Below are 18,481 nucleotides of genomic sequence, written 5' to 3'. Positions count from 1 at the left end.
TTTGTGACTGGGATATTTCACTCAGCATAATGTTCTCCAGAGTCAACCATTTTGAATAATATTGCATGAGTTCCTTGTTTTTTAATGCAGCTTCTCTAGCCATTCGTTTGTTGATGGGCACTTAGGTTGTTTCCAACTCCTTGCTATTGTGAACAAAGCTGCAATAAACATGGGTGTGCATTATGCTCAAGCTTTTCAGAAGCTTCAGATCTATTGTTTATAGAGTCACTATGCGTTGTATTAGACTTGATGATACCTAACAACAAAAACAACTTAGTAACCCTCTGAGCAACAGCTCTAAATCTTGTGCTATCCTGTGCTATCATCACCATCTCTGATAAATTCCAGTACATTGTTATAGTCACTGTGTTGATATTTTTTGTTGGAAGGGCTTCTTCTCTTTCTCTGACTCCCATGTTTTCCAGCATGATGACCTTTTCCAAGGACTGATATTTCCTAGCAATCTGCTCAAAGTGACTGAGATGGAATTTTACTATCCTTGCCTCTAAGGAGCATTCTGGCTGCTTTTCGTCTCCCAAGACAGACTTGTTCAGTACTATTTCACTACACTTTAAATAAAAAACATTGATTCTTCCATCTTCCTTATTCATGTTCCAACTTTCTATTGCAAAGCAAGTAATTGAAAAGGAACATGACTTAGATAAAGTGCACCTTAATCTTCATGTTGATTGCACTGCTTTTCAGCACTTTGGAGAGGTACTTGACAGAAAATTTATTTAGATCTGTCAATTTTTTTCTAAAGAAAATTTTCTCGAAAAATTGTCTCTTTTATTCTCTTTCTCTCTCACTGTGATGAAATCAAACTGACTCATAGGTGACTCTCCAATGGGGTTTTTTGGACTCTGAAGCTCATGAAAGGTTGTCCATCTTTCTCCCTTGGAGTGACTGGTGAATTCTTAAACAAGCAATGACTTTCTGGTTAAGAGAACAACTTCCTATGGTTTATGTCACCAGAGATCTCTTAAATATTGTGCAGTATTGTGTAAAGAGGGATGAGTAACAATTTCCATACTTGTTTAATATTTGGATACTACCATGTTCCAGTTCTGCTTCCAGGCTCCCCTGTAATGTCCATCTTAAGGTCTTGGTGGTGAATCTCCAAAAGCAAATAATTGATATTATTTCCTTTATAGAGCTTGTAGCCACTCAGAACTACATTTTAAAAATTCATTATGGTGGTAGTGGTACAATGACAACACATAGATCAATGGAATAGAATTGAGAATCTGGAAATCAGCCCATCTACCTATTGTTCAAAGCTCTTGTGCATATGGTCACTTTGAATGTCAGGCAACAGGGGCAGTTCAGGTTTATTCCTGTCATTTTCATGTACTTAGTAATCACATATCCTATATTTCTGAAGTTCTCAATTTGAACAAGAAAATTGAGTTTGTAAAATATATCATCTATCAACATGTTAATGACTGACCCCACTTATAGCCTAGAAGAATACATAACCCAACTTAGAGTAGTGGGAGGAGGGACAAGCACCTGAGGATTCCAAGTGTGTTTGTGGGATGGCTAGAGGAAGTGTTCTGACCGCAAACTCACCAGATCTCCCATGTTAATACCAGCAAGAAATATTTTCAATAAAAGTCTACTGCACGAAAATAGTGAGTACCAGGTTTTGTTTTAGGAAAATAGGAAGAAAGCAAGTGGAGGAAGTCTGAGCAACTCACCTTAAATTTGGATTTATAAGTCTTTTTTTTCCTATATTTTATTAATTTTAATAAACATTTACAGAGATTTTGGGTTTCCATTGGCTTTATAAGTCTTTGACACTACTGCCTTAAAGTCTTCTCCTTTCTGGTAACAAAGAAGTGGAAACTTTCTTTCCTAAAAATTCTGATGACCACAGGGTGGAATAAGATGTAGCATGGTATAATCAGAGTGCTTCATTGCCAGATGACTGCCTTCTAATCATGGGCTGAAACAGTTTCCTATTGGGGGAGGGAGATGACTGAACTGTCAAGTTGGCAGGCATTGCCCTCAACCTGTTAGTCTTCCTCCTGGCTTATCCAAGGCAGAGCAGCCCTGTCAGTCCTGCAGTCATGCCCCTGCTGTCAGCAGATCCACAGATATTGACACCAAAGGTGTCTATGCACCATGGGGGAGTGTGAATAATCCTCATCAGTAAGCCCACAGGAGCCTCTCCTGGGGAGGTCTATGCAGCACATACTGCTCTGTGAGCTGACAAGGCAACAGGGTGGTGACTTTGAAGACTTTTAAGGCTCAGAAGAAGAGACAGGAAAATAAGGAAAGAACAGAGTTAAATTTTTAACCACGTACCTTATAAAATGTAGGATCAAGTATAAATTATAGATTTTAAATGTGACATTAACAACTGAGACAATAAGAGTGCAGGGAGAAGCTCATCACAACATGCAGGAAACAGCAGGAGGTAAGACAATATACAAATGACATTTCTGCAAAGCCTCAGCATAAGAGTGGCGGGGGCCAGGTTAACCCCACACCTGCTCAAGTGGAGAATAATGTGTAGAGGCAATTTTGAAGCAGAGCAGATGAGAGGCTGCAAGGAAGGAAGGAAAGGGTAGTGTCCTGCAGTCTCCCTTGCAACAGGGAGAACAGTACTAGAGCAAAATCATGTGGCACAATGCACAGGCATTTGAGGTAGAGTGCCATAATTTAGTCTCTTCTAATCTGGGTCAGAATGGGTCCCAGTTGAACTCTGAGAGCTGACATCTCAGAATAAGATGAACACTTTTGCAAACCTGCGAAGTCATAACACATTTATTGGGCCGCAGCTAGTCAAGAAATGAGTGATCTTACACCTTAAAATGTCACAGGCACTATGCTTGCTGCTGAAGACACATAAATGGTATTACTAGTCTCTACCCTCAAGGAGTTTAGAGTAGAGAAGATGCAAATAAATATGTTTGTTGTTGTTGATGTTATGTGCAATCGAGTTGCTTGCGACTCATAGAGACCCTATGTACAAGAGTCCTAAACGCCGTTCTATCCTGTGTCAACTTCGCCGTCTCAAACACACTCATTCCCACTACTCCACTCACAGAATTGACCCATCTCATCGAGGGTTTTCCTCTCCTGCGCCATCCCTCCACTCTCCCAAACATGATGTCCCTCTCCAAGGACCAGTCCCTCCTTGCAACATGTCCAAAGTATGTCAGACGAAGCTTCAGAATCCTTGACTCCAAGGAGCATTCTGGCTTCACCCTCTCCAGGACAAACCTGTTTGCTCTCCTAGCAGTCCATGGTATATTCAACACTCTTCTCTAGCACCACAGCTCAAGGGCATCAATTCTCTTTCTGTCATCCCTATTCACTGTCCAACTCTCTGACGCATAGCACGTAATTGCAAAGACTATAATGAACTTTCAGTTGGCAGTGGAGTGTTTAACATTGTGCCACCAAACACCTTTAAGCTTCTAAATGTTAATAAACTCTACTAAACCTAAGCCTTGCCCATTAATCTCCTAGCCCCATAGGCTTTTCTTCCTGTAGTTACAATGGAGTGTTGGGGTGGTATTCCCTTTCTGTGGTTTCAGGCTTCAAGTGCCCATTTAATGCCCTCTTTTAAATTCCTTCTCTTAAAATAACTGCTATGGTTTTGCTTTTCTGAATGGGCCCTGCCTTGCATCCTCTGAGGGACTCTAAATACTTATAGATTCAAGAGGTCCATGAGGTGATCCCTGGGAGATCTTGGATCAATCAAAGTAGATCTAGGCAAAGATCACCAGGAAGATTGGAGCTAATCAGACTTGATCAATTAGGAGAGAGAATCCCCATTCTTGAATTCTGGAAGCATCTGGAAGAGCTAGACAACTTTCTGGGCCGATTTTTTGAAACCAAACCCTTTAGGAGATTCACAAGCTCACCTTCTGTCTCCACCTGTCCCCAGCTGATTTACTCAGACCCTGCCCTGTCCTCATTTGGACACCTGTCTCACTGTGCAGCACTGCCCATCCTGAGCTTTGGGCGACTTCTGGTTGCATTGCTTGGCTGGTTTAGTCCAGCACAGGTGCTACTGGTACACTGGTCATTGCTGCAATGCCTATGGTTGGTCCCTCACCCAGTCATGCCCTCTACAGTCCCTGCACTCTCACTAAGAATATCTTTAGTCATTTTCTCTCCATGGCCTGAGGGAGTTTGAGACATCACTTGACCCAAATTCCTAGGTCATCCAGCAGCTGACCCACAGGGTCCTGCATGCACTACACTCATGTCCAACAGGGAATCAGTAGCCAGGTCAATATTTGGAGTTGGGGCAGTAGAGGTGGATATTTAATAGGCTTCTGTTAACCTAGACTGATACCTTTCTCCTCCTTGCTCACCTGCCACCTTTCCTCCTGGCTGCCAGCAGAGGTGATAGTTACTAGCAGGACCTGGTTCATGGACATGTGACTGATGTGGTCACACAGGCCCCCAAGCTTGATTTCCTACTCTGCTGTCCCTGGTTTGAAAGTCTTCCTCTTGAGTAAGGAGATCCATACTCTGTAAGCTTTCTCGTTTCACACTGACTCCTTCAAATTCTGTAGCTGATCCCAACCAAAAGAGGAAGAGAACCTTTGCATAATTAACATTGAAGATACCTTTTTTTAAAAAAAATATTGAGTTAAATCTTATTGGCTTTCCATTCAATCACACATGTTTTGCATTAGAACGTTAATTACAATGAATGAGTGTAATTAATGACAATGTTTGATTAACCCCTTATGGTATATTGGTTTTCTCTCCACCCAACTTATCTATTTATTGGTTTTCACTCCCCTCTCTGTTCTTCCCCATCCCTGATAACAATCCAAGAAGTATTCAATGTATGTAAACCTTTCCTTAGTTTTTATAATAGTGGTTGTACACCATAATAGTACTTTGGTAATTGACTTATTTCATTTAGCATCATTTCCTCTAGAAGCATCTGTGTTGTGCAGTGTTTTCTAAACTTTGCTTTCTAAAGTGTTGCATGGCACTACTTCATTGTGTGACTGTACTATAGTTTCTTTGACCATTCATCCATTAATGGTCCCTTGGGATGTTTCCATCTCTTTGTCATTGTAAATGCTGCTGCAATGAACATTGCCATGCATCTTTTTGTGGTATAGTTCTAGTTTCTTGAAGATCTATAACTAGTAGTGGGAATGTGGGATCAAATGATTTTTCTATCCCCAACTTTCTTTTTTTTTTTTTTCAATTTTACTTTATTATTTTTTGTGTGTACCGTCACATCGGATCTGACTGGTACAGGAAGAGGTTGCCCCCTCCTTCTCCAGCAGAGCATCTGGCATCTGGTGGATTCAAACTGTGTACCTCTGAGATTGCAGTGCAGCTTCTTTCCACTAGGCCACCAGAGATCCCTCTCTATCCCCAACTTTCTAAGGAAGCACCAAACTGCTTTCCATAGTGGTTGCACCAATTTACATTGAACCTTGAACATGCCTTGCCTTGCCTCCTCCCCCCTCTAAACCCTGAGCTGTTTCTTGGGTCAGGAAGATGATCCAAGATCTGTGTGTGAAGAATGAGGGCTCTCCTTCCTTCCCTGCATTGGAGTAGCTCTGCCTCCTTTATGTCTCCAGCTGTCTCTGCAGTGATGAGGGTATACAGGCCATGCAGTGACAGGGGGTGGGTTGCAGAGACAGGACCCAGGAACTGGGACTCATTATGCACAATCAAGACCTGCCTCTTGGCCAATGAATGTTTAAAAGTCAACTGAATTAACAGGTCAAAAATAAACTCTAGATCTGTCCTTCCATTTCTTACCCTTTCCATTGCTACCACCCAGACTGTTTTGCCTTTATTATGGTACTGATCGCCTCTTAGTTGATCTCTGCCCTTGTAACTTTTCCCTTCTTCAGTGTGTTCGTAACACAGCAGCCAGGTGATTCTGGTAGAATGATCATATGATTCATCACCATATTCAGAGAGCATGAAGAAATACTATTTATAATTACAATGGACAAGAGGAGTAATCCAGCACTGCCCTGGCAAGTGAACACGATCACCTTTCTTAAGACATGAGGCAAGGGAGGTGAAGGTAATGGGAAAGTTCCTGTGTGAAAACAATGAACTTTGTAAATAAACCAGTATAATAATAATAAAAAACACCCCAAAATGTAAATGAGATCACATTCCACCTCTGCTGAAAACCTTTCCCAGGGTGGACATTTCACATGACATAAAAGCCGATATCCTGACAAAGGCTGGCAGAGTCCTGTAGATCTGGCCTCAGTTTACCTGGCTCTCCTCATTTTTCATCCTCCTCACTCAGCTTCAACCAAAGGTCTTCCTTCCAGAAACTTTCCAGGCATATTGTTACCTCTGGACTTCTGGGCTGACTGTCTCCTCCTTCTGAAATATTTTTCCAGCAAAGGCGTGCATGGCTCCTTCTTTCCCTGTTTCAATTCTTGGCTCAAATGTTTGGCTTTCACAGGGAGGACTTCTCTGAGTATCCTGGTTCCAAGGAAACTAGACTTTCCACTGGGGCTACACAAGGACTTAGAGAGGTCCGGGGGGAGGTCTGCCTACCCAGCTCCTTCCTTTCGGCCCCTGGATGAAAATGAAGGAATGGGTAGGGACTGTGGACATTTGACTCTGCTCCAAATAGGCCCAAAAACATTTTCTCCTAATCGTCAATGACTTTTTTTTTCGAATCCGTGGGGAGCTTGGATGATATCTGAGGTCCTTTTTAGTCCTTGGTGACCTGGAGCTTTCCTTTGTCCAGCATTTCCCATAGCCAACTTCTGACGGTCAAGGCAGGGAGAAAGGAGGCAGGAGGACTGGGGGTTGTAACTGGGGCACAACAGGAAATCACTTCAGCCAGCATGTGAATCAGCAGAAACATCACGATGTTTGCCAACCGTCACCATTGTTCCTTCCAGATTTATCCATCACCCTTAAGAGAAACTCAAGGTCCATTAAGCAATCACTATTTCCTCATTGCCCATCCCCACCTGTTGGTGGGAACCAGTCAAAAACTTTAGTCCCTATGCATTAGTCTAGTCTAGATATTTCGGAGAAGTGAGTTGATAAAAGATTTGTTCTTTTATGTATAACTTATTTCAGTCAGCATAATGTTTTCAAGGTTCATCCCTGTATGTATGTGAACTTCATTTCTCATTATGGATTTAATAATAACCCATTGTGTGTTTATGAGACATTTTCCTTATACATTCATCGGTTGGTTGGTACTTAAGTCATTGACATCTTTTGGCAATCGATTAATGCTGTAGTGAACATTGGTGTGCTCATATCTGTTTGAGTTCCTGTCCTCAGTCCTTTTTAGGTGTTTTGATTTGCATTCTCCTCACAATTGATGAAAAATTGGGCATCTTTTCATGTGCCTTTGATATGTATACGTCTTCTTTGGGGAAATGTTCTGTGGGCTGAATTTTTCTCCCCTCCTCTAAAAACAAATGTCGTATATTTTTACTTCTGTATCTGTGAGAGGGGAAGGTTGTTGTGGTTTTTTAGTTTTTATTTTATATTGGTTTGCATACAAAATTCGTACACATTTTGTTTCATACTATCCTTCAATCACATGGCATTTCATACACTCATTCCCAGAATAGTTTGGTTTTGTTATGTTAATAATGCCAGAATGAATTGGTTTGGTTTTGTTGAGGACACTGGGAAAAGTTTGGTTTTGTTATGTTAATGATACTGGATTAGTGTAGTTTATGCATTAAATCAATCTCTTAGAAATATGAAAGAGATTAAACAAGCAAGTAAAAGCTGATATGGGGGGAAAAGATGCCAAAGTTGCATGAAGATCACCTGGGAACAGAAGAAACAAGGACCTTCATCCCAAGCTGACACAAACAGGATGTTTTCCCATAGAACCTAAACCCAGAACTTGGACTTCCTAGGTAGAAGCTTGATACAACGATCTATGTTTTCCTTCCATCTTCTTTTATTGCTTCTGAGATCTTTCAAGATTTTACCCCTGGCATCTCTGAGTATTGCAACTTAAGGCTTGAATTTGTTTTCACTTGTTCCACTTTGAAATGCCAAGTTCCCTTTCTATTCTCTGACTCCAGCTCTTTGCAGGTATCATTGTAATACTTTGCTTTGTCTTCTCTAGCTGCCCTTTGAAATCTCCTGTTCATAGCTCTTACTTTGGCATCTCTTTGTTTTGGCTTCTTGACACTAAATGCAATTTACATATTCAGACCCCCATTTTGGCGTTTTTCTTTTTCCTCTTTGTAATGGGAAATGAGTATTGAATGCTGCAGGCAAAAGTAGGAAGGGATGGTGATGGAGTAAGGAAGCGTGGGTGGAAAGCAACATTGAATCTATTGGTCATTGTTATAACTGGGCAAATGTCTTTCATCTGCTCTTTTCTATGGAATGCTTGCCTGTCTATTATTATTATATACTATTATATTTATTTAAAGATTGAGACAGACTAGGAAGAAGGATTGACCATCCACTTCCCAAATGGCAGGCCTTTGAAAACCCTATGTACAATAGAGCACACTTAGACTATCACTTGGACAGGCAGACATGGCAATTGAGAATGAGATCTTAGAAATGGAAATACAGAGAAGAAGGAACAGCTGTAAGCAGACACTAGTGATTGGAATGTGGAAAGTGAGAAGCATGAATGTAGGAAAATTGGACATGGTTAAGAAAGAAATGGAATGCATAAATATTGATATACTTAGGTATTGGCAAAATGAGATGACTTAGCATGGGACATTTTGAATCAGACAATTATGTGATTTACTATGCCGTGGATGAAAAGGTGAGGAAAAATGGGATTGGTTTCATAATTAAAAAACTCATTTCTAGATACATCCTGAAATACAATGTGGTGAGTGACAGGATAATAGCCATATGCATACAAGGAAGTCCAGTGAATACCACTACAATTCAAATATGTACACCAATAACTAGAGCTAAAGAGGAGGGAATAGAAGATTTCTACCAACTTTTGCAGTCAGAAGTTGATCAAACATGCAATCAAGATGCATTGATAATAATGGGTGATTGGAACACAAAAGTTGGGAACAGGGAAGAAGGATCAGTAGCTGGAAAATACAGGCTAGGTGAGAGAATGAGGCTGGGGATAGAATGACAGAGTTCTGCACATTCAATGATTTATTCATTGCAAATACCTTTTATAAGAAACATAAACACAAGCTGTACACATGGATTTCACCTGATGGCATGCATAAGAATCAAATAGATTACATTTGTGGAAAGACTCTGTGGAGAAGCTCAATATCAGCAGTGAAAACCAGGCCGGGTGCTGATTGTGGGACAGACCACCAACTACTCATATGTAAGTTCAAGCTGAAGTTGAGGGAAATTAAATCAAGTCTAATTTGACCTTAAGTCTGTCCCACTCGAATTTCAAAACCATCTCAGGAACAGGTTTGAGGCCTTGAGCACCAATGAGCATAGACCAAATGAGCTCTGGGAGGATGTCAAGAAAATCATCCATGAAGAATGCAAAAGATCATTACAAAGGCTGAAGAAGAAGAAAAGACCAAGATGGATGTCAGATGAGACTCTGAATATTGCATTAGAGCACCAAGAAGCCAAAGCTCAAGGAAGAAACCAAGATAACAAAGAGCTATGCAGAAAATTTCAAAAGGCAGCCTGGGATGACAAAGCAAGATACTATAATGAAATGCGCAGAGAGCTGGAGTCAGAAAATCAAAAGGGCTGAACTCGCTCAGCATTTCTTAAGCTGAAGGAGCTGAAAAAAAAATTGAAGCCATGGGTGGAAATACTTAAGGATACTTTGGGTAGAATGTTAAATGATCCAGGAAGTATCAAGAGAAGATGGAAGGAATACACAGTCACTGTATCAGAAGGAATTGGCTGACACAGAAGAATTTCATGAAATGATATATGAGCAAGAGCCTATGGTGATGAAAAAGGAAGTTCAAATTGCTCTGAAGGAATTAGCACAAAACAAGGCTCCAGGAGTTGACCGCATACCAATTGACATATTTCAACAAAGAGACACTGCCCTGGATGTGCTTACTAAGTTGTGCCAAGAAAGCTGGTGAACAGCCAGCTGGCCGACTGACTGGAAAAGATCGATATTTGTTCCCATTCCAAAGAATGGTGACCTGATGGAATGCAGAAATTATCGAACAATATCATTGTTATCACATGCAAGGAAGATTCTGCTGAAAGTTATCCAAAAACGTTTGGAACAATGTGTCAACAGAGAACTGTCAGATGTGCAGGCTGGATTTAGAAGAGGTCATGGTACTAGGGATATTATAGCTAATTTTAGATAGATCTTGGCAGAAAGCAGAGAATACCAGAAGAATGTATATCTATGCTTCATTGACTATGCAAAGGCTTTTGACTGTGTGGATCACAACAAGCTGTGGCTGACTTTGAGAAGAATGGGAATCCCAGAACATTTGATCGTGCTAAACCTATACTTGGACCAAGAGGCAGTCGTCAGAACAGAGCAAGAAGACACTACATGGTTCAAGATCCAGAAGGGCGTTCATCAGGGATGTATTCTGTCTCCATACCTTTTCAATCTGTATGCAGAACAGATCATCTGAGATGTTAGGCTGTAAGAGGAGGAATGTGGCATCAGCATTGGTAGAAGAGTCATCAACAACCTGCTGAGGAGGACCTGAAGCGCTTGCTGCAGAAGGTCAAGGACTGCAGCCTTCTATATGGATTGAAGCTCAACATCAAGAAAACAAAGATTCTCACCACTGGGCCAATTGGGAGCATCGGTATGGATGGCGAAGAGATTAAGATAGTCAACAGTTTTAGTTTACTTGGCTCCACAATCGGCACTCTTGGTAATAGCAGCCAGGAAATCAAGAGACGAATTGCATTGGGAAAGTCACCTGTAAGGGACCTTTCAAGGGTACGGAAGAGCAATGACGTCCGGGTGGAGACTAGGGTGTGCCTGATAGGGCTATAGTCTTTGCAATTACGTGCTATATACATCAGAGAGTTGGACAGTGACTAGGGATGATAGAAAGAGAATTGATGCCTTTGAGCTGTGGTGCTGGAGAAGAGTATTGAATATACCATGGACTGCTAGGAGAACAAACAGGTTTGTCCTGGAGAAGGTGAAGCTGGACTGCTCCTTGGAGTCAAGGATTCTGAAGCTTCGTCTGACATACTTTGGACATGTTGCAAGGAGGGACTGGTCCTTGGAGAGGGACATCATATTTGGCAGAGTGGAGGAACGGCACAGGAGAGGAAGACCTTTGATGAGATTAATTGATTCTGTGACTGGTGTGGTGGGAATAAGTGTGTTTGGGATGGCTAGGTTGGCACAGGATAGAACGATGTTTAGAGCTCTTGTACATAGGGTCGCTATGAGTCGCAAACGACTTGATGGCACATGACAACAACAAAAATGACCTGTTGTTGTCTTCATGGATCATATCCTTGATTTCATTCCACAGTTCTCTGGGCTCCAATCACTGGTGATCAATGCTTCAAATCTATTATTTTTTTATGTTTTAAAAATTGTTTTTTAAAGAGTATTTATAGGAAGGTAACAACTTTTGATGTGTTATTTAAAAAAATTTGGAAGCGGCTCCAGGTTATGAATGAAAATACTCAATACTTTTGTGACTTTCATCCTTTCTCTAGGTTAATAGGATTTCTGGGGGCAAGATATTACAGAAGTGGATGCCACTCCTGCTTCCAAGTTTGTTTTAATCGGGGAGCTCCACCAAATACTGTCCACCATTAATGCATTTGACACATCAGTGTCACAGTGTTCAGCTTCACAGCAATAGCTACCTCTGTATGGCAAGTGGACACATCTGTACTACATGACCTAGAAGAATGACTCTACTATTAGGGATCTATAAAATACCTTAAGACCACAGAGGAAAAGAGAAGGGACACTGCCTCAGTACTGAGGGAGGCTTTGTAGAGGAAGGAACATGAATCTAGGTCTTAAAAGAATAAGAAGATGGAATTAGTAGAGAGATATGAAAGGGTATGTCAAAAAGGACATGGAATATGCAAAAGCACAGAGCATGTGCCAAGGGCTCAGGATGTGCAGAAAATAGGAGAAGTTAGGTATTGGCAAGCAACTCAACAAAAGCCTAAGATGAGAAGTGGGAAAACATAGGCTTCATGTCGATTGAGAACATTCTTCAAGTCACAGCAAAGAAATTGGAGCTGGTTGTACAGGGACACTACTAGAGAAATATAAGAAGGGAAATGATGCCAGCTGCGTGGATGAGGCATACAGAGTGATGCCAAATGTCATCTGTACTATGGTCACTTGATACATCTGCTTTGCCAGATGCCCACCTACTAACAGATGGGAGCAAAGCACAGGAGGTAGGGGTCAGGGAAGAATAGAATTGGCAGGGGCTAAATCTGGGCATCAGATTTGTCTGTCCTACATAGAAGGAAATTACCAGCTCCATGCAAGCTGAACTAAGCCACACGGTAGGCTGCTTCTCTACATGTCCTTTAGGCTGAGTTGTTAAATGCCCAATTCAAAGGGCATTCAGGTGCAAAACATCGAACATTATAGGCAACCCAAAGCTTTAGCATAGGCATCTAAGAAATTGCCTTAAGAAGCCAGGAAATTGAAGAGTGTTTTACAATAGGCTTCAATGTCTGATAAATTAGCAAAGACAACTAGGATAGTCTTTTGGCTGCCCTTACTACTTAAACCTGGCACTTTCTCTGATTTAATTTTCATGTGTTAACATTTGCAAAGAATGTTGAGACTGGGATCCCCATGCCCTCCTTCTCTTCTGTGATTTAATTGAATCCCATTGATCTTTTAGGTCATAGATTAAGTGTCACTTCCTCAGAAGAGGCTATCTCAACTCCCCAGACTAGCTTGGGCTCTCCTGTGACATGTCTCTCCAATATTTATATCTGCAGCAATGGCCCTGTTTTAGATATTTTCTTGCTGCCCTCTTTCAGCTTTTATGACTATGATACTTTCTTTCAAAGCATGTTAGGTAACTGATTGAAGTCATAAATACATTAAAATGTATTCTTTGGCATGAATATAATTAAGTTATTGAATTCCTTGTATAAGCTAAAGTGTATGGTCTCTGAGTATAAGGTGCCTTTTACTGGTTTATCATATATCCTTTGTTTGTTTTTATAATTCATTCTGCTAAGATTCTTCTAAGTGGTATAGCACTGTTCTGTCCATTTGCTGTACAGAAGTAAGTCGTGGTTGCTGTGTTACTAAATACTGTGACACTGATGTGTCAAATGCTATAACGGTTACCCATGGTGGACAGTATTTGGTGGAGCTTCCCAGTTAAAACAATCTGGAAAGCAGGAGTGGCATCCACTTCTGAAATGGCTTGCCTCCAAAAACTCTATGAATGTGGAGAAATGATGAAAGTTATACAAGTGTTCAGGACTTTCATTCATAGGGCCACTATGAGTTGTCTATAACTCTATGACACTTAACAATAACAAGATTAGTAGCAGGTCAGTTATAAAAAGTGTGGAGTCAACGTTGTCCTAAATACTTGACCTGCTATATAAATCCATGATTTCTGGCATCAACAGCTCCTCCTATGTTTTGATCCCCAGCTCCTCATGTCCTTTGGGTTTGGTGGTTTGCTGGAAGATCTTCCAGAGCCTCAGAATCATCAGTGGAATGACTCACATGACTGTAGGTATGCAGGCTGCTTTTACAGAAACTGGTGACTAGTGGGCCAGGATCCTATAGACTGTCTGTTGTGGTGCAGCTAGATGACAACTGTAGGTGATACATGGCAGTGTTTCAGAGTCTGATGAGAGATGGACCAGGTTCCTACAGATTATCAATAGTGACACAGCTAGATGCTGTTCCCCCGGGGAGTAAGAATCCCAAATGAGTGACAGAGAATCACACTGAGGTCCCATGAACCTATTTAAGCCTCTACTACTATGGTACCTGTATCCCTTTGTAATCGTTTCTCCATAATGCAATAAATACTTCAGCACAAAATAAACAGTTCATGATTGGCTTGGAAAGACTTCGAATGATAAACCTTAGACACCCAAACCATGATACATTCTTTCAAAGCTTGTTGTTATAAATATATTAAAATATATTCTTTGACATGAATATAATTTAGTTATTGAATTCCTTGACTAAAGATTGTATACTTCAAGTGTCAGGTGTCTTTTACTGGTTTATGAGGCTAACTTTGTTCCAAATGGAAAGAATGGAGACATACTGTACTTGATGGGTCTTCTCCTTTATCTCACAGATTCTGTCATTTTGCTATGTAATGCTCTGAGAGATCTTCTTATCTCTGCTAGCACTGTCTGAAACATGATATATCATCTTCCACAAACACAGACGATTGACTGATAACTAGGCTTTTTCTTCAGGTCTTCTTTACAACTTAGATATATTGGAGCAGCAGTAGAGCTAACTGTAGAGAATACATTTCCTGACTTCCTTTCACTAGAAATATACATGTGATGTGGTTCAGGTCATTAAAATACCAATGGTATGTTATGAGTGAGGACTTACAGGACAAACTATGGAAAGGGAATAGCTCAGCTGGCTCTTGTATTTTCCGCATCCTAAAACTAGGATATAACATCTACAGTTGAAACAACAGTCTTAAAATCATGAGACAAAATCCAAGAGAATTCTAAAGACTTCAGCTTTGACAGAGAGCACTGGTGCCTATTTAGTAGGGAGCTTGATGCTAGCCCATAGGATGAACCTTTCTGGTGTTCCAAATCTAATCGTCACTTCATGGGAGTGAAGAGGGGCAATCTCCTCCCTGCAATTTATAGCCTCGTAAACCAACTGGAGGGCAAGCTATGAATCAGTTTCAACTCAGATGAAGTGAGGTTGTTTTTGTTTTGTTTCTTAGTTTTAGTTTGACAGGCTATTAATCAAGGGAAATAACTGATAAATAAGATACTTTCCTGTGTTATAAAATTTTGTAAGTCAGTCAGACCAAGTATATACAATTTTATTTTAGACTACTTAAGTGTAAAAATGATTTGAAATCTTTCAATGATCTAAAAACTACGCTTCAACAAGTGGAAATAATTGTGGTGGATTTGTTGTGAGTAGGGCTTGGTTCAATAATTTCATTATGAGAATCAATTTCCATAGTGTGGGATCTGTCATTTCGTAGCCTTGGGACTGCCTAGACTTGCTAGGACTTTTTCTTTCTCTTCCTCTTCCTCTTGCTTGATTTTGTTCTCTTTCTCTCATGCTGGCTCTCACTTGCAGTTCTGGCTTATAGATGACACTCCAGGAAATTTGCAAGGCTGTGAATCACATGAGAAGGAATCAATCATCTTTCAAAATGTGAATGGTGGATTCTAAACCAGAGAAGCAAAACTTTTAGGTCAGTAGCAGACCTATCTACAGACTATGCCACCAGAACTACCTACACTTTTTATTAGGTGAGAAACTTAGAATAAATACAATCCTATTTAAGCCACTGAATTTGATGTTTCTGAGATATGCAGTAAAAGGTAGTTCTGGGTTGACTCACAGCCATGTGTACACTTTTGGAGTGATTCAGTCAGAGTTTGAGAAGGCCCACTCTGCATGAAGATGGGTCCTAGGAGATATTTCTTCCTGAAAGTGAAATGTGCATCCATTGTGTCTAAGATTGGCCAGATCAAGCTCCTGCCTACCTCTCTTCTTCATTCTCCAAAAGTTTCCAGTCCCAATGGTTAAATTCTTAGAATGTACTTTTCCTCAGTTACAGATTTTGTTCTCATTATTATTTCTGCTTTCAGTGAGTCTGTCTTCATTTCCTTCACTCTTTATGTAGCTTCTTATTAATCTTCCCATCTGCTATGTTGATAAGTTATTGCTGCTATGTACCATTGAGTCACTTATAGTAACCATATGCACAATAGCTCTGAACTCTGCTCTGTCCTGAGACAGTCTTACTATTTCTGACACATCTACCCTTATTACCCCATTTACCATGTCAAGCTACTTCATCTAGGGTCTTCTGCTGCTGCACTGACTCTCTACCTTTCCAAACTTAATGTCTTTTTCCAAGGTATGGTCCATGCTGTCATCTACCCAAAGTATGTGAGACAGAGCATCAAAGTCCTTGCCTCCAAGGAGAAACTTGGTTTCATTCTCTCTAAGACAGACCTATTTGTTCTCCTGGCAGTACATCGTATGTTCAAAACTCTTCTTCAGCACAAAACCACAAAGCCATCAATTCTTCTGTCGTCTTAATCATTGCCTAGCTCTCTGATGTACAGCAAGTATTTGCAAAGACCATGGGCCATAGACTAAATCAAGTGCACCTTAGTATCTAGACTGACAGAATTTCTCTTTAGCACTTTGGAAAAGTCCCTTGCAGCAGACTTCCCCAATGCAATTTGTCTTTTCATTTCCTGACTTCTGGTGCCAAGAGTTTTGATTGTGGAGTGGAACAAACTGAAATTGTTATCTATCTCAATCCGTTCTCTTCTCCATCTATTATTTTACTGCCAGTTGGCCCAGTGGTGAGAATCTTTGTCTTTTTTATTATTACATGCCATGAAGTAAACTGTTAATTATAGCGACAAACCTTATAAACCACTGATCTGAATTTGTCCTATCCTGTGCCATCTTCAAAACTTCTGATATGCTCAAGCCCAATGTTACAGTTACTGTGTCAATCCTTCTTATCGAGATTCTTTGTCTCTTTTTTGGGACCCTCCACCTTTCCCAGCACTGTATCTTTTTTTACAGGAACTAGACCTTCCTGGCAAGATATCCCCGGCTTGTGAGACCAAGATTCACTACCCTTTCCTCTAAGTAGCTCCTTGGTTGCACTTCTTTCAAGGAAGATTCATCTGTTCTTTTGGCATTCCTAGTAATAAGAAGCTTCACTGCAATCCCAAAGGCATATGGTTCATATCCACTAGATGCTACATAGGAGAAAGATTATATAAATATCCTCTTGTGTGATTTACTGTCTCTGAAAACCCACTGGAGAATCAGTTATAAGTTCTGACTGAATTAATGGCAAAAAACCCCCAGAAACATGGGATATTCAATAATAATTTCCAACACTCTAGCTAAAAAACATTGATTTTTCTATGTTATTAGTATTAATTGTGCAACTTGCAGATGTACAGGAAATAACTGAAAAGACCATGGCTTGAGTCAGGCATGACTTAGTTTTTAAAGTGACATAATACTGCCTAACACCATTGTTATAACATATGACTGGCATGGAGAGTTGGGGGAGATTAGGAAAAGAGTGGATAGATAATGAATACTGCATTGTAACAAATGAGAGGAAGAACTGTCTTAAAAGAATATATGATTAGACATGAAATGTATAACAATTATCAGTAACAAGAGGTGCATTGCAAAGTGGACCTAGGGAGGTGGATGAAAGGGAGAGGGAAGGAAATGTGCAACAATGAATGAATTAAAAAAGAATCTTTCTGTAAGCTTTCATGAAAATCATACACACAGAAAATTAAAAAAAATAAACTGAAATCATTGCTCTTTAACCATTCCAAGAGACACTTGACAAGAGACTTTGCCAGTGCAACATATCTTCTGATCTTTTGATTGTTGGCAAATGGTGTTGATTTTTGACCCAAACAAAATAAAATAATTGAAAAATTGAATATTTTCTCCACCTATTCTGAAGTTACTTCATGGTGAAGGGTGAGGATGTTTTTTGCTTTTTTTTTTTTTATGATGGGGCATAATCCATATTGATGGCTGTTGTCTCTTCTGCAGCAAGGGTGAAAAGTCCTCATATGTAGCAAGTAAAGCTGTGTTATATGCATAACATTATAAACCTTTTTCATTTCCTCCCAGTATCCTTTTCCCCTACCCTTTTTAAATTTATTTTATCCATAGTACTTATCACAATTAGACTTTATTATATGTTGTTGTTGTTTACTGTCAATTTGGAACCGACCCATAACTGACCCTCCAGTGGGTTTTCAGAGGCCACTAGTCTCACAGGAGATTACCAGTCCTTCTCCAGCAGAGCAACTGGTGGCTGCGAACTTCGTGCCTTCAGGATTGTGGCACAGCTTCTTTGCCTCTAGGCCACCAGAACTCAATTATTATACATTATCATTATTATTATTATTGTTGTTGTTGTTTTACTTCATACTACTTAATCAATATCTTTCTTTTTACACTGTAACCCTACCCATCTGTAGAAAATTACTTTTGTGAAGTCAAAGCCTTGTTCTATTGTACTCAACATTTCATCCTCAGAGTACCTACACAGAATTTTGTATGAAATGCTCAGCAAGTACTAGTTGATAAATATTAAAATTTGTGTGGAGGACAGAAGGGTATGGGAGAGTAACTGGGACTCCTAGATTCCAGCAGGCTGAGCTAACTCTTCCCTCCAGTTGGTAGAAAGTAAGGTGATTTACTGTGGGTGAAGGAGAATCTCCAATTCTCTTGGTACCATCACACTTCTCCCCGGAAGGATGGCAGGAAGGTGCCTGAGGATTCACAAGGTGCCTGGAGATACTGATACTTTTGGAGTGGAAATTAAGAACCAGCACCTCTCAGTGCCTGTCTGTGTCAAATGAT

The sequence above is a fragment of the Elephantulus edwardii genome, unplaced genomic scaffold, assembly GCF_000299155.1.
Source record: "Elephantulus edwardii isolate Elephantulus edwardi_28Jun2011 unplaced genomic scaffold, EleEdw1.0 scaffold00120, whole genome shotgun sequence".
Lineage (NCBI taxonomy): Eukaryota > Metazoa > Chordata > Mammalia > Macroscelidea > Macroscelididae > Elephantulus > Elephantulus edwardii.
Note: the sequence above shows the minus strand (reverse complement) of the source record.